The sequence below is a fragment of the Numida meleagris genome, chromosome 1, assembly GCF_002078875.1.
Source record: "Numida meleagris isolate 19003 breed g44 Domestic line chromosome 1, NumMel1.0, whole genome shotgun sequence".
Taxonomy (NCBI): Eukaryota; Metazoa; Chordata; class Aves; order Galliformes; family Numididae; genus Numida; species Numida meleagris.
The window spans coordinates 170,439,443-170,454,602 of record NC_034409.1 but is presented as its reverse complement, the minus strand read 5'-3'; the positions used below and the strand labels follow the sequence as shown (position 1 = coordinate 170,454,602).

General features: G+C 40.3%; 1 long non-coding RNA gene across 1 annotated transcript; it reads left to right on the top strand.

Moving 5' to 3' along the window:
• Positions 7,107-14,840, top strand: LOC110388449. Its single transcript, XR_002432884.1, has 3 exons — positions 7,107-7,202; positions 7,884-8,070; positions 13,642-14,840. It is a non-coding gene; the product is annotated as an uncharacterized LOC110388449 (long non-coding RNA).

Here is a 15,160-nt window from a genome sequence, read left to right as displayed (position 1 = left end):
CCAAGCTTTACAATGGTCCTAAAACAAGCTCTCAAGCAAAATAATTAATTAGGTAAAAGATAAAATAAAGGCAAACCTCCAAAAATACAAGTTTTATCTCAGTATCTCCTCTTGCTTTCTTGGTTGGTTTTGGTGTTCTTTTTTGTTGTTGCTGTTTGGTTGGTTGGTTTACTTTTTTATTATTATTTTGGCCAGAAAACATTATAGAATCATAGAATCAGAGAAGTTGGAAGGGACCCACAAGGATCATCAAGTCCAACCCCTGGCTTCGCACAGGACCACCCAAAATCCAAGCCCTAGGTCTGAAAGCGTTCTCCAAATTCTCCCTGAATTCTAGCAGCTCAGGGCTGTGCCCACTGCCCTGGGCAGCCTGTTCCATGCCCAGCGCCCTCTGGTGCAGACCCTTTCCCTAACCCCCACCTGCCTCTCCCCTGACGCAGCTCCATGCTGTTCTCTCGGGCCCTGTTGCTGTCACAGAGAGCAGAGCTCAGTGCTGCCCCTCTGCTCCCCTGTGAGAAATTTGGCCCAGCATTAGCACAGTCCTAACCTGCACCACCAGGAAGCAGATACAAACCTTGGGGTCTTATTACTGTAAGACTGGAGTAATGGACCGCACTGACAGTCCCTTGGTGACACTCTTTGGCAATACATTCAGCTGAATCCAAGGTACGGCAGTTAATATGGCTCTTGCTACAAGCAATGATTTTTGTTCCTTGAAAATGGCATGATTTTTCCTTACTCATAATCTGTGTGCACTCTTTTCTTCCACGTATATCAGTAGGAGGCTGGAGCCCTGCTGTGATTTCTTTATCATGAATTAAATTAAGTAACGTCTAAAACGACAGACCAATTATAATTAAGTTGCATCAGAGATAAATTAGGACCAATTATTTCAGATCTGTAGGTGCTTTTAACACTGTTTGAGTATAAATAATAAGAAAAGAAGTTTATAAGCACTATCCATTATCCTGGTTTGAATGTGTCATTTAGTTATCGCACACTTACGGCAGTCCTTCAACTTTAGCTATCTAAGTGGGCTGATTTTTCTTAACATCTTAACACTTCCACTGATCTGTGTCTCATTCAGTTATTGCTTTCAATTGCCAACAAGCCGCCTCGCTTTATTTCAAACTCCACTCTTCTCAAAGCCATTGCCAAAAGTAGAAAAAACAAATTTTTCCTTTAGTGCAGCTTATTTTTCTTATTATGATCTTACTTTGCAGTGCTTTTCTTCTACAGAAAAGGCTGTACAAGGTACATATACGTTGGCAGTATTACTGAAAAGTCAAGAGCGGAGGAAGAAAAAATGCAAACTTTACCTCATTATCTTTAGGAGCCTCCGCATAAAACTGTAAGTAAACTGTCAGTAAAGCTTTCCAGCTCTTACCACTCAGTACTAATTAAAGCTTTGTATAAATTCGCACATTGTGTCACAAGCAAAGAGAACGTATGGTTAAATGGAAAATGCAAGCTTTGCTGACAGCCATGTGACCTGTTACTTTTGCTTATTTTAGTGATCTTTGTTTTGAACAGGAATTTTACAGGGGAAATTAACGCTGTCCTATCAAAAGAGCTCTCTTATGCATATATGTATCTGTACATATGTGTATAACTGTGCTAGTCCAAGCAGTACAGGGACCTGAAATACAAATTTGAACAAGGATCTGACCTAATCCAAACACACAGAGACATTTGGCCTCCACCCTAGAGCCTTGCAATACCATTTAAAGCAAGTTGCAAGCAGTAGGAACAACAACCAAGAGGCAAGAAAAAGGGAAGAAGATGAGGAGTCTTTCCAAGGGCCAGGCTGCCTTGTTTAACTTCAGGATGTGTGGGTGCGGTGGTTTCCTGATCATCTGGGGTCCATCTCTCCTCTTTCTCCATTGAAAGGGTGGCTGTGCAGCCAAGGAGCTCTGGAAGGCAAAATCTTGTGAGGTGATGCTCTCGTTAACAGAAACAAGAGTCTCCTGGGAACATCCCAGCTTTCAAGACACTCAACTTTGACCTGTTTCCTTTCAAGGGGACACCAGAGAACACCCAGGGAAGATTGGCATGCGATCACACAGCTGGGACTTATTGGAACAGGCTGCCCAGTGAGGTGGTAGAATCACCATCCCTGGAGGTGTTCAAGAACCATGTAAATGTAGCACTGAGGGACATGGTTAGTGGGCATGGTGGGGATGGGCTGGTGGTTGACTAGACGATTTTAGTGGTCTTTTTCAACCTCAGTCATTCTCCAATTCTACATGAGGCAGCATTGCTGGAACAAGTCCTTTGCAAATCGCTGCATATTAGCTCACCTGCAGCTCTGCAGTATAGCTACTACAGGCACTGCAGGGCAAATCAACTAGAAATTATGAATCCACTAGTAATGAGTGATTTTTAGTGTTTACTGGACAGAGTTCTATGCTGAACTGTAGTAAAAGGTTGTTGCAGGTGGTTATAGGGACTACAGATTTTGTACGTGGATGTATATGTTTGATTTCTCATTGCCCTTGATTTTGTATAATCACATCCAAATACAAAAAAAAAAAAGATGGAAGTGTCTGTCAAATCAGACTGGTGGCAAACAGTTTGGGCAGCTGTCAATGACTACATGGCTGGAGAATCAGACCCTCCAGTGAAGACGCTGTGGGGAGACTAGGCTCCAAAGGTTCGCTTGGGCAGTCAGAGATAGGAATAGCTTTGCTGCCATTCATTACATATTAGTGCATTTATTCTATACTGTAGTTGCTGTGGTGGGTTCCAAATGTGTTATTTTAGCAGTCTTTTTTGTTACCAAGACTCAACAGATCATGCACAAAACCAAATTGTGACTTGGCAGTCACAACATTAGTCTGCTGAACATTGAAACAGACTGTTGAAAGAGAATTCTTTAACAGCAAAAATCCAGCACCTGGCAAGCATAATGTTTTGTAAGGAGATTGGTTTATTTCAGTTGACAGTTTTATTAAAGTTTAATCACCTTCTCAATGCCTGCATTGTCTAATACTCACTATTCCTATGGCCTAAATCGGGGATTTTTAAAAAGGATGAATACTTATTTTTCTGATTCTCAAACACAGCGCATTTCTACTGTCTGTCATTATTAACAGTAAATCAGAGAAAGAAATTGGTGAGATAAAATGAGGCAATAAAGCAAAATTAAAGTGCTGTCAACTCCAGACTTGTCAGGAATTTAATGAGCTTTGCAATAAAGGGTGCTGATTACAGGCAATATTTCACAGTTCCATTTATCGCTCAACAAAATAATATACTTTTAGGAGACAACTGAAACTGTTCTGAAATGAGGGAGGTGCTTCCAGACAAGACAGATAGGTGCTGCAGGCAGGTACCTTTCCCACTGTGCTCCAGTTAAAGGCTGTGTGAGTTGTACAAAATTAAAGCCCTCTCATATGCAGTGTGTGCTTCGTGAAAAGCTTAAATAGCAGTAACAGAACACCTGTTTCTCTGCTAGCCATTCTTATGGTTTTATGCAAATCCCAGGTTTCTCCCATTTCTCATGGAGGTCAAATGCTGAAAGAATGCAGCACGGCATGGTAAGGGTTGGTAGCCACATGTTTACTAGGATAAGGTTGCTGTGTATCCCTCTCCCCATTGAGCAGACACCCTTTGGCAGCCAGCCCTCCTGGGGACAGCCTTCAGGGCAAACACTGAAGTTCAAATTTCTGTCATAAGGACCATAGTGAAACATTTTAATTGCTCTGTCACTGCCCCAGTACCTGGGACACTCGTCCTCTGGTTGTACTGTGAAAATCACCAAGAATGCATGTTGGAACTTAAAGGTGGGTTTTCCAGCTTGGTCACACCTGTTGTTTACCTTCCATGTTTGTTCTTTTTTCCAACCATAAATCTAGTAATTTCTGTAGGTTGCTTTCACTTAGAAAATGAGGTCCGTCAGATCTGCTAGATGTCATTCACTGCTTTTTTGCATTTTTCTAACTTAATGTAGTTGCCAAGCCTGTGAAAACAGGAGAGAAATGAGGCTCTATCGGCACAGTGACTCACACCTGGTGGGTGCGCACCAGCTGCATCCTAAGCATCTTCCTCAGCGGGGAATGTGCTTGGAAACTGATCCTTTGTGTCCACAAAGAAAAGATGGTCTGAATAACTAAGCAAGTGACTTCAGCATGGACACAGGCACTTAGATCTCCTAAAGCTGAAAACCATTTCAATTGCACATGCACTTTTATACTACTTGTTATTTTTGGCTGCAATCACAGAAGAAAACATTGGCTGGCTTTCTTGTTATTAGCAGAGGTTGAGAAGATTACATCAAAGCTAATCAAAAAGGCAGTTTTAGAGCTTAAAGCTATGCCATGTCAGTCCAAGTCTCGAAAATTCTTATTCAGCCTGGTAGCCTGACTCACACAACCGCATCCTCCCTATCAGAGCCCTGCTCATCTCAAGGAGTGCCAAAGAGTGAGAAAAGCTGATCATGTATTACCTGGAGCTGGCTGTAAGATTCAATACATTTGCATTTCTGAAACAGAGTCATTTATATGCACTAAGATTTCAGGTAATACCTGGAACAACAATATGCAGTATTAATGAAATCTGCATCCATTGCTTTGTTTTAACCACATTTTGTCATCCATGTGCTATCAAGGCATCAGTACATCAAGGCACCAGTAGTGTAGGCTTGGGCATATGGACTCCCAAGCACCTTGCTCTAGGTGTCTCTGCTTGAGCAGGGGTTGGGCCAGATGGACCCACATGTCCTTTCCCACCTCTGCCATTATGTGATGCTGTAAATATCATGCAACGCTATGGCAGACATTATGGGTAGTCTAATATGGACAGGGAGAAAAAAAAAGCAAACCCAGAGTTAAACATGACCATTATCAATGGTTTATACTTTAAAGTGTACACAGAAGTGGACTTGGGATTGACTTGTAAATTACTCAGCCTTGAATAGGTTAGGGCAAGCCAGGTTGCTCTAAGACACTTTCTGGTATCCTTGTAAACATCAGCTAAGGCATATATAGTGTCATTTTGCTTTTTGATGCCTGCCAAGTCACTTTTGGATTGAGATTTGTGGAAGTCATTTTCTTTCCTCGGAGTGCTCTCTGGAAAATACTGTCAAAGATGCAGCAAAGACTTAGCACATCATTAATAAAGTAAACCCAGTAAATGCTGGAGAAAATAAGAAAACTCCTTTTGTCTCTGGTTATGGCTAAGTGAAGAACACCAAAATCTTCTGGAATTCATCACAAAATCCAACAGCCTGAAAGCTGTCTTATCAATAAGCAGGGAGTTTCTGGGCTGGCAGTTTCCTTTGGATCATCATAGTCCGCAAACATTATCTTTCATCTTCCTCTTATTTCCCAGAGAGGAGATGCAACCAGCACACACACAACCCAAGACACCTTCAGCCCAGCATCACCTGCATCACCTTATGCACCTTGGGACTGAGAAAGCATTTGAACCAAGCATGAGCCACTTGTCAGAGGCAATGTTCCTTGGTAACCCCCTCTCCACACACCACAGTTATTCAGGGCCTATTTCCCTTATGTCAGTTGTTTCTGTCTGGTTTTATTGACTGGGTAAATAATTCTTGATTACAGCAATTACAGTTTTCCCTGTGGTTATGTTTGGCAACAAGCTGCTTACCCTTCTTTAACTGCACTGTTAATTGGGAGATCGATGTTTCCCTTCTTGTCAAAAGCAACCAGGCTCCCTGTCACTGGCATTCCTTCTCCTTCCTTCTCCTGGGGTGAGGGAACAGAGATTGTTTGCTTTGTTATGCCTCGATCCTTCTGTATGCTTTTAATAAAATCTGTAATTAATACTTCGGGAGGGGTTTTATTTTTTTTGTGGCTGAGCACATCTTTTTAATGACAGTAAACAAAAATGGAGAATATTTAATTGTGCTCTCTGCACAACTGGCATTTCTCAGGATGATGCAATAGACTTGGGTGGCAGTGCACATGTTAAAAAAAAATCTTTATTCTATTTGTAACAACCTGACTTCATTAACTAATCAAGCATTAGAAGGGAAAATATACTGCTGTCTTTGGCAGTGCTAAAATCCAGTGACACTGGCTGCTTTGGGAAAACAGGGTGAGCCATTAGTGTCTTTCTGGGTTTTAGAAGAAAGCAGCAATAATGTTTGATACGTAAAAATGTATAAAGATATGAAAATGTATAAAGAATATGAATATTATATGAATATAAAGAATATGGGAAAATGATAATGGTATTATTGCTAATTACAGTGTATATACTAGTTATTGCCATCAGATACTGTAGACTGAGAGTTTAGTTTCAGACTTTGAAAAAAATTAACCATCAATATGCTTCTAGATATAAAATAGCCATAAGAGATTGTGTTCATCTTGCATAACTCGCTGAGACAGCAAGGAGCCAATGGAGGGAGAAAAGCAACTCCTGATGCTGATGCGGATCCTCAGTGTTTAGATGTCAGTTTGAAACGAGCTGTGTTCTTCTCTAGCAAGAGAACATCAATTTCTAATTTACCTTCAAGAAAGATAAATTTTCAAGCAAAATAAATGTTATTCTCCACACCTAGACTACAAGAAAATTGTCTCTGATGTATATGCTACTGATGTCTACCAAGGCCAGAAATCTGGAATATAATGAGGGTGCAGCACTTTCTGTACTCACACAATCTGCACATAAAAGGAGTTTTGTATTTTTCTGAAAAATGAAGTGTTGGTCGATGCCTGAGGTAGGCTATGCAATTACATAAACCACAGGTCTTCTGGGAAGACTGTCATTCTTATAGCTACTCACGTATTATAAATCTTCCTTATTTTTGTATTCTTTTAACAGCCTTATATTTTAAATCCTCAACTGTTTTTCTGAAAGAGGTCATATATTTGAAGCCATTGAATGAAAAACGTATTTATCATAGAATCACCAAGGTTGGAAAAGACGTCCGAGATTGTCTAGTCCAATCATCGACCTACTGCCAATTTTTGAAATTATTTTTACAAGTTCTAAAGTGAAGTTTTGCTTATTATTTTTCACATGCAGGAAATTAAAATGTGTCTCAGACTAAGATGACGTTTCAGAAAGTTACAATTTCCAGCAAGCTGAGAATTCTATTTTAATTCTCTCCGTTTCTCCAGATTAGGAGTGTTTTGTTAATCCACTTCAGATGCAGCAATCAAGAAAGAGCATCGGATGAAAAGAAGAGGATCTCTTCCCTTGGGATGTTATGTTATGCTTATATAAATGTAAGTAACTCTCATGTAAGTAGACATGAGAGGAGAATCAGATACGGAGATAACCAGTTGAGTAATTAAATACTAACCAGCTTTTCCAAAGCTTCAGTACATTCCTGTTTTTTAGAGACACAGCAGAGGAGAAGCCTTTCTGGGCATTTCCAGCCTAGTGCAGAGAAACCTCAGTCCTCCTGAAACCTTTACGAATATTAATGATGCTCAGCAGTGACCCAGACTGGATCTAGACTGTTTCTAGTGAATGATATGGAACTGCGACCCGTGGCCGAATAGACAAGGGAAAAGGACCACTAGGAAAATTTTTAGTGGTCTTAAAGCGTTTTTATGTATTCTCACCCAAAACTGAGGTCCGAAACCCTGAAGATCTGGTGAAAGGGTAAAAGCTCTCTACTCTCTTGATACTAAGCAAAAAACATATGCTAGGCATTGAAAGGAAATCTGAATTCATAAGTTAAGCAGCTCTGTAAATACTGTCCCTGACAGTATATACTAGCTTGATAAAGGGTATTTGGTTCTATCTTATCAGTACCACAGAGGTATCCTGTAAGATGGAGAACAGTAGAAACTACTTTTTATCCTGGCTGGCACATGCATACTTCCAGGCTTGGGCTGTTTTACAGATAAAAACTTCTAAAATGGCTGCATTTCCTTCACCTCTCATATGTCTCTTTTCAGGAGGGTATAAGAAGCAAAGATTGTGTTCAAGGCAACCTGCAGATGCATATTACTACCAGAGAACAGGACATGGTTGACTTCTGGGATGGAAAGTAGGGAACAATGACAGCAGGGAGAAGCCAGCACCTGGAGAACAGAGTAACTTGACAGCAAGCACTTGACTCTCGAGATCAGAAGGGAGAAAAAGGTTTGTAGTTCTTCTGTATTTTCTGGGGGAAAAAGCCCTGCTTCCCACACAGGCTGCTGGGCAAGTATAAACACACAGGAGAAAGCTTTTGGGGTCATCTTGTCAGGGCTGCTATAGCCCAAATACAACTCTACAGGAAACGATTGTCAGACAAGAGTTGCAGTGATCTTATAGGCCACAGGGCCTGTCAAATCATCTCACTGAGCTTTCTATTGATTTGTGTATCACAGGTTTTTTCCTGTTACTCCAGTATACAGTCAGGTAACACACATATCTTTTAGACAATGTATGTCTTAAGTAGAGGTATACTGGACATGTCAAAAGACATCCTGTTCCCCCCGGAACTGCTGGAAGGGCTAATCAATGCCATTGTTACTAACACTTGCTTTAAGAGTCTAAGTGGAATTTGATTGTTTTCAGGTACCTGACATTGGATCTTTTTAACACAGCGTCTGCTAGAGTAAGTGGGCCTTTCAGGTTTGGTATCTTCTTCCCATGGAGTACTGTTCTAATCCTGTCATCTTTCAGTCTTCTTCTTAAACAGATGTAGAGATACATAAATCTCTCCTTGTAAGGCTTTAAAAAAAAAAAACTGCATTTTTTTTGGAATAATTTCTGCTATATTATTTTTTTTTCCTGACATTGGTTTTACCTGTTAAAGTCATCAATCATGTTTTATCCATTGTACATCTCACAAGCTCTTATTCACCACCAGATTCAATTTGGAAATTCAAACTCTATGGTTTCAAAGCTTTTCGGCTTCCTAAGATGCAGTCAGAATGTATGTCAGCAAGGCAAAAAGCACAGATAACAATTTGAGCAGTTGTGCTTAGATTTTAAACAACGTGAATTAGATGTGCTGGATTTTCCCCTCCTTTATAAGCATTAGAAGGGGTAATTAGAAGGGGAAAAAAAATGGATTTGCTTTCTATTTAGTAACTGGATTATCCTATTGTATTTCTTTTATTTATCCTAGGCTTTTAATATCTCTCCCTCCCACAAGGTCCTTTTTTCCAGCTACATACTGCATTTTCATGAGAGGTATACGCTTGCAGTTACAGGTGCTCTGTAAATCATCATCACTCTGAACCATGGGCATAAATAAACAAGGCTGATAAAAGACCTTTTACCGCCATCAGTTATGACATAAAATAGGTTGCACGTACAAGCTGTGACCTGTGATATCAGATTGGTATCTACAGTTTAATCTCTGTTCTTGGCTGCAGGGGAGAAAAATGGCTGTCATTTAACACAGCAAAGCATGCAGTAAGCAATAAGAATGTGCGAATTCAACTACATTACACAGTAGCTGCTGTGTACCTACAAGACCAGTGCTGAACCATACATCTACAAAAAATTGTTAGCAATGTGCTGCATTTATGAGCACAGACTAATTATAGACAAAGCAGAATCCAGATAATTACAATGAGTGAGCATCATTAACTAATTTATTTGGATAATCAAGAGCCAACTTATCTTACATTGTGGAGAAACCACACAACATTCCAATCAAAATACACAAACTGAAGAAAAAGGCTGGGGAACTCTCCATGTAATAAAGGAGTTTGGCTGTTTCTGTTTCCTTTTACACTCTCCAGGCCAAAAGGCTGATAATCCTGGCATACAGTTTGCGATGAACCATGCGTTGCTGCAAGCAGCAATATATTTGTATTTTTTTTTAGCTTGAAAAAGGCAAGGCTGCAATGCTCCAGCTCTGGTCCATACCGTACAGCCAGTTTGCTTCACAGGTTATCCAAATCCACGCTGGTATCTAAGGAGTTCGTTTAACACTCCTGGAGAATGTTATCACTGACTTCTAGGGGAAACAGGCATCAGGGACACAAACCCACCAGGCAATGGCTCTGATAACCCATTCTCTGTGCAAGCACCTGTACCTCCCTTCACCACTTGCAGGGTTGCATGAAGTATAATATACTGAGAATATGAGACACAGCATTCAGAGGACAAGCCACTTTACGTAAAACCATTGCCAGACTCAAGTGAAACAGAAATTTGTTTTGCAGAGCTAGCTGGAAAACAACTTGTTTTTTCATGACTAATTCAGATAAATAGTTGTCATTCTGATTATTCCCACAAAAAACACACATTTTGTTCAGAGATTATTCCTGCCTTCAATGGAGAATAAATACCTGTTACATCAAAAACTAAAACCGCTAAAGTTTAAGAACTAAAAGTTTTGGTGTTTGTTTCTTCCTATTTTAAGTCATAATGCCATATTAAACTGCTGTTCTATTTATAAAACTATTAAAAAGTCTTCAAATCCTGTGACCATTTCTGCTCTCATGTTTTAGTTTAGCTGTAACAAAGCAATAAGGTATTCATTTTAGCATATGAAAAGTCACCACCTTATCAACATCCAACACAAAGCTGTAGGCTCAGCCTTCACCTTCACAGCACTCTACATGTTGAGCATTGCAGCTACCTTTCAGAATAACAAAGATAAAAACCTGTTTTCTACAATTACTGCTGTTACATTTTTCTCTCCATTTTTGTTACAGCTAGTTGATCTTCATCAAAATATTACCAGCGATGCATACAAAACTCTTCTGTTTAAATGCCTGTAATCTCTGCTTGATTTACAAATAAGAGCAAATAAAAGCAATAGCAACTAATAATAAATAACTACTCTTTTAATATCTAGGTACTGTAACTTGCCTGTACTCTGAGAAACAGAGCTAAAGAGGCAGCTTCCATAGGATCATCAAGTCAAAATATCACCTCCTCCGAAAGTTTTCAATGGTCAGCATCTGAGCAGAGATTAGCAGCAGCTGTCAGAAGCAGCTGAGTAACAGATGCTGTGAATATGGGAACCACAAATTAGGGGCCTGATAAAGAAAGCACCTAGCATAGAGTAAGGGCATTTTGGCATGTACTTTAGTAAGTTCTGAGAGAAAAGCCTATGCACTGGAGTCAGGTAGTTATCAAGCAGTGTGTCTTGAACAATTCCAGAGAGTCTGTTCCCAAATTATGCAGAGTCTTTTCAAGGTTCTGTCAAAGTTATGAGTGTTTTTCTGTGTTGTTTTGAAATGAAAAGCAGGTTTGAGATTTTAATGCTGTGTGAAGGACATTCATTTAAAACATTCACAGTGCTGAAGCATGCTGTTCTGAGATACTGCAAGGCTGGTAGAGGAGTACAATAAAGACAGAAAGAATGTTTGATTTTAAGTTCAGTATTTTCCCTTCACATGGAGCACTAAGAGGTATAGTTTAATTAAAGTTTAATTTTATGACTGTTTTGATATCAAAAGACCTCATTGTCTTGTCCTTCTGGGGTGAATAGTGAGTAACTGCAGTGGTGCTGGGCAACCTATGCTGCCACAAAGCTATGGGGAGCAGCCCCTGTCTACTGTGAGGCAGCCCCAAAGCTAGCAGTGTTTGAAGCTGCATTTGTTACCTGTCTGTACCACCTGATTCAGAAACATTTTTGGGGTCAGATTCAGATAGTTCTGCTGATACACCTGGAGTGCAAGGCACTGGGGCTGGCATACTTTGTGATTCCAGTAGGAAAGGCATTTAGATTTCATAAGCTATTGCTTCAAATACTGCTTATTGGAGGTAATGCAGGAAGAAAAAAGAAAACCGGTAATCTTATGTCCTTCTGGATGCTGGGAACCCTGAGTGGTGCAGGCAGCACTTGCCAGACCTCTCTGCTCAGTATGAGGCATGCGCTGTAGAACCCATCTGGAGAAAGTTTTGCTGACACTTTGGTTTTGAGATATTTTACAGAATTTTCCTAGGAGACAAAAATGTGTATTCATCATTTCTACAGTTGAACAACATGTGACATCTTGTCGCTGCTCTTCCAGGTAAAGGCAAGGCCATGCAGTTTGTGCAGTTGCCAGCCCTGAGTGGGACCTGGCTGCAAGCTCTGTTACTATCAAATGTTCACTGGACCTGCAGAGCATGTTACTGCCCAAAGGACAAGCTGTATGTGCTGCCTTTGTCTGCCCAGAATCACTCTAGGTCAGATAGAACAGTCTTTTGCTAAAGATTGTTATAGACCCAAAGGGGAAAATGTGCACCTGCTCAAGGCTTTAGACCTTCCTTCCCTGCAGTAGGCATCATTTGGCTGGTGCTTGATGCCAGTTTGGTAGCTTCCACCTCTTTTAGTGCTTGCAATCAGACATGAGACAAGGTGTCAAAGTATAATTCGTGGAAGGTGTCTTTTATCATGCAGCATGGATTTGCAGACAGGCTGTGCTCCAAGGTTGGCTTGCCTGGAGGCCATGCAGATATGCAGTGTTTCAGGCTGCTCCCAGCACCAGCCAGGCCTCTTTCACAGAGTGTTTCTGCTCTCTACAGTAAGTGGAGGGTGAGTATGTTCACCATCCAGGCAAATCTTGCAGTTTTCCCTTGCATGATGTTTGCCAACAAAATGGATGTCACTCTGAAGACATTCAGTGTCTGCCTTTGAGGGATGCTCTGGGATCCCTGCAGCTCATCTTACACCAACTTTGCATAGTTGGCTCTGGGCTGCTCTGCAAAATGGAACACTTTCAGGAATACTGCTTATTAAGGTCCTGTATCGTTCCCTCTCATGCTCATGGCTCCGCATCTCCATATAAGAATTATTCCACACCAGGTTTACATTTAGTATACATGCTATAGTGGCATGCAGTATAGCTAGGATTAGAGATTGTCTCATAACACTCTATGTAACAGAGCGGGCTGCGTGGTGGATCCTGCAGGCAATATGACCCCCTTGCCAAACTGGTGATTTGATCTGAGGAAAATCACTCTGTTCACTTTCAAAGTAAATTTCAGCTTCAGTATTGTGTAATCTGATATCACGCATTCAATAAATAAGAATTAATAGTTTAGGACTCTATTTAGGAAGAAAGTGTTAAGCCTTGGAGTTAATTGATCTTACAAAGTCAGTATGTTCAAAATACAGTAAAGCTTGCATTACAGCAGAGCCCTTTTTTTTTGGGGGGGGGGGGGGCATGTTGACTGTTTTCTTTTTTGTAACTGTAAGGTTTAGCAGTTTAGTGCATTAAAACTAGTGGAATTTGTTTAATAGAGAACACTGGCAAAGTTAGGCAAGGAAACTTAATCGCCATATGATTCCAAAGGGCAAATATCAAGTATTTTCTAAAGAAAAACTGATACTTCACAAATAAAAGTTATTCAGACATCATCCACAGAAGCATTGCAGGGGGGCAGTGTAGATTTTCAAGTACATCAGGTGTGCATAAGCAACAGTTTAAAGAAACTTTTCATTGGAGGAAGGTACTTTCTTTTACACCCTGTACATTGTAGGTTAATACTACATGTGGCCTCAGTGGACAGGCATACATGTAGCACCATTTAAAGCATACCAGTGAACACCAGATAATCAGTACAACCTGTAGCATAAATTTCCATCTTCTGGGACTCAGAATATAGCTATTTTTATACTTTTTCCTAGAATATTTTATAATAGAAATTCAGGGTTTTAAAGCTTTGATTTAAACACAGTATTTCTTCCTCTTTCACTCTTTTTTTTTTTTTTTTTTTTTGCATCTTAAGGCAACCGAATGATCAATAACTCTGGTTTTCTTTTTCTTTCAGACATGTGTAACTTTGCAAAAGCTAAGGGCATTTGGAAAAGTTACAGGATGGCAAAAGAAGAAACACAGGAAGATGAAAGGAAACTAGATGACAGATATTCCTAATTTGAATGCGTCCTGACAACCTCGTTCAATTATGGCCTCTCCTTGAGTTTCTGGAGCGTGCTAAACAATCATGGTCTTTGCTCTCAGACCATCTCTTCTATATCTAGGAATACAGGTTCAGAAAAATTTAAACTATCAGGTTCTCTTATTATCAAAATGGGAAGTCCATTCATGATTGGTCAATGGAGACCAGTGCCTGACCACTGAAGTGTGCTCATGACTTGTTGAAAAGCACCATCTGCTGCGAGCTGGAACTGCAGCAGGGACCATGGCAGGGCTGTCCTATCAACTCTATGGTGCAGGCGACTGAACTGCGTTGTGGTGTACGTCTTCTGTCCCTTTTTAATATGTTAACATAAGCAAGGCAACATAGGCTGCATCTGTGACTGCCCATGCTGCCAGCCATAAGCGATTTTAGGTTGTTGGGTGCACAGAGCTTTTTCCCATTAGGCTGCAGAACTTGTCCAAATTCACAGTTCACTGTGGGGTTTTATGCACTGGTATACCAGAGGAGTTTGGATTTGAGTGGTGCTTTGTAGCTAAATAACCAGTAGAAGCCCAAATGATGTATTTTATATATGTGGAGAGCTGCTGTCTGAATCAAGTCTGAGTCTTGGTCTTGTTTTTATTCCTTGGCCAATAATTCCTGAGCCCCGGACTCCCGTTTTAATTGTTGGCCATTTTTCTCTGATTCAGTTCAGAAAAACAATGAAACTAAAGATAAAATCAATGGATTCTCAAGTAATGTGAAATTAATTTACTGGTAGGATAATCATACTGCAGTCAAGGGACTATTCACAGCTCTAAGAATCATAGCATGAAAGAAGAGAGATCATGTTCTTCACTGCTACTGTAAGAACACAAAATATTCCTGACAGACAGACCCAGAGACCTGAAGGTCTAGGCATTGCTATAATCCTCAAAGAGATTTCATAATCCTTTTAATAAACCTTCTGAATTCCAAGATTGCTCCTATAGCACATTTTTCAGGGTCTTCTGCAGACGTGCTTTAGATTTGCTATGTGGTGAAACTTCCAGGGTTGCTCTGCAGAAGGCTGACCTCAGAGGAGCTGCTGTGAGATTGCTCAGTATGTTGGTCTGAAAAAAATAGCTGAATATGAATGTGATCTGACCAAGAGAATAGTAACTCTCTCTGTCCTGTTTGAATGGGTTTTCCTGTATGAATATCTTCAAATTCAATTTGAGACTTAGAGGAACATGCTGGGAAGTTGCAACAGTCTTATGTCAACAGCTTCCCAGCTTATAATTATGTACATTTTAAGACAATGGCTGTTTCACTGCCAGCGAAGATATTATTTTCAGCCTGTGGGCCAAATAGCCATTTAGGCTGAGCTAAAATCCTGGGAACCAAAAGACAACAGAGATCAAAAAACACCTAAAAGGGTGAAGAGGGA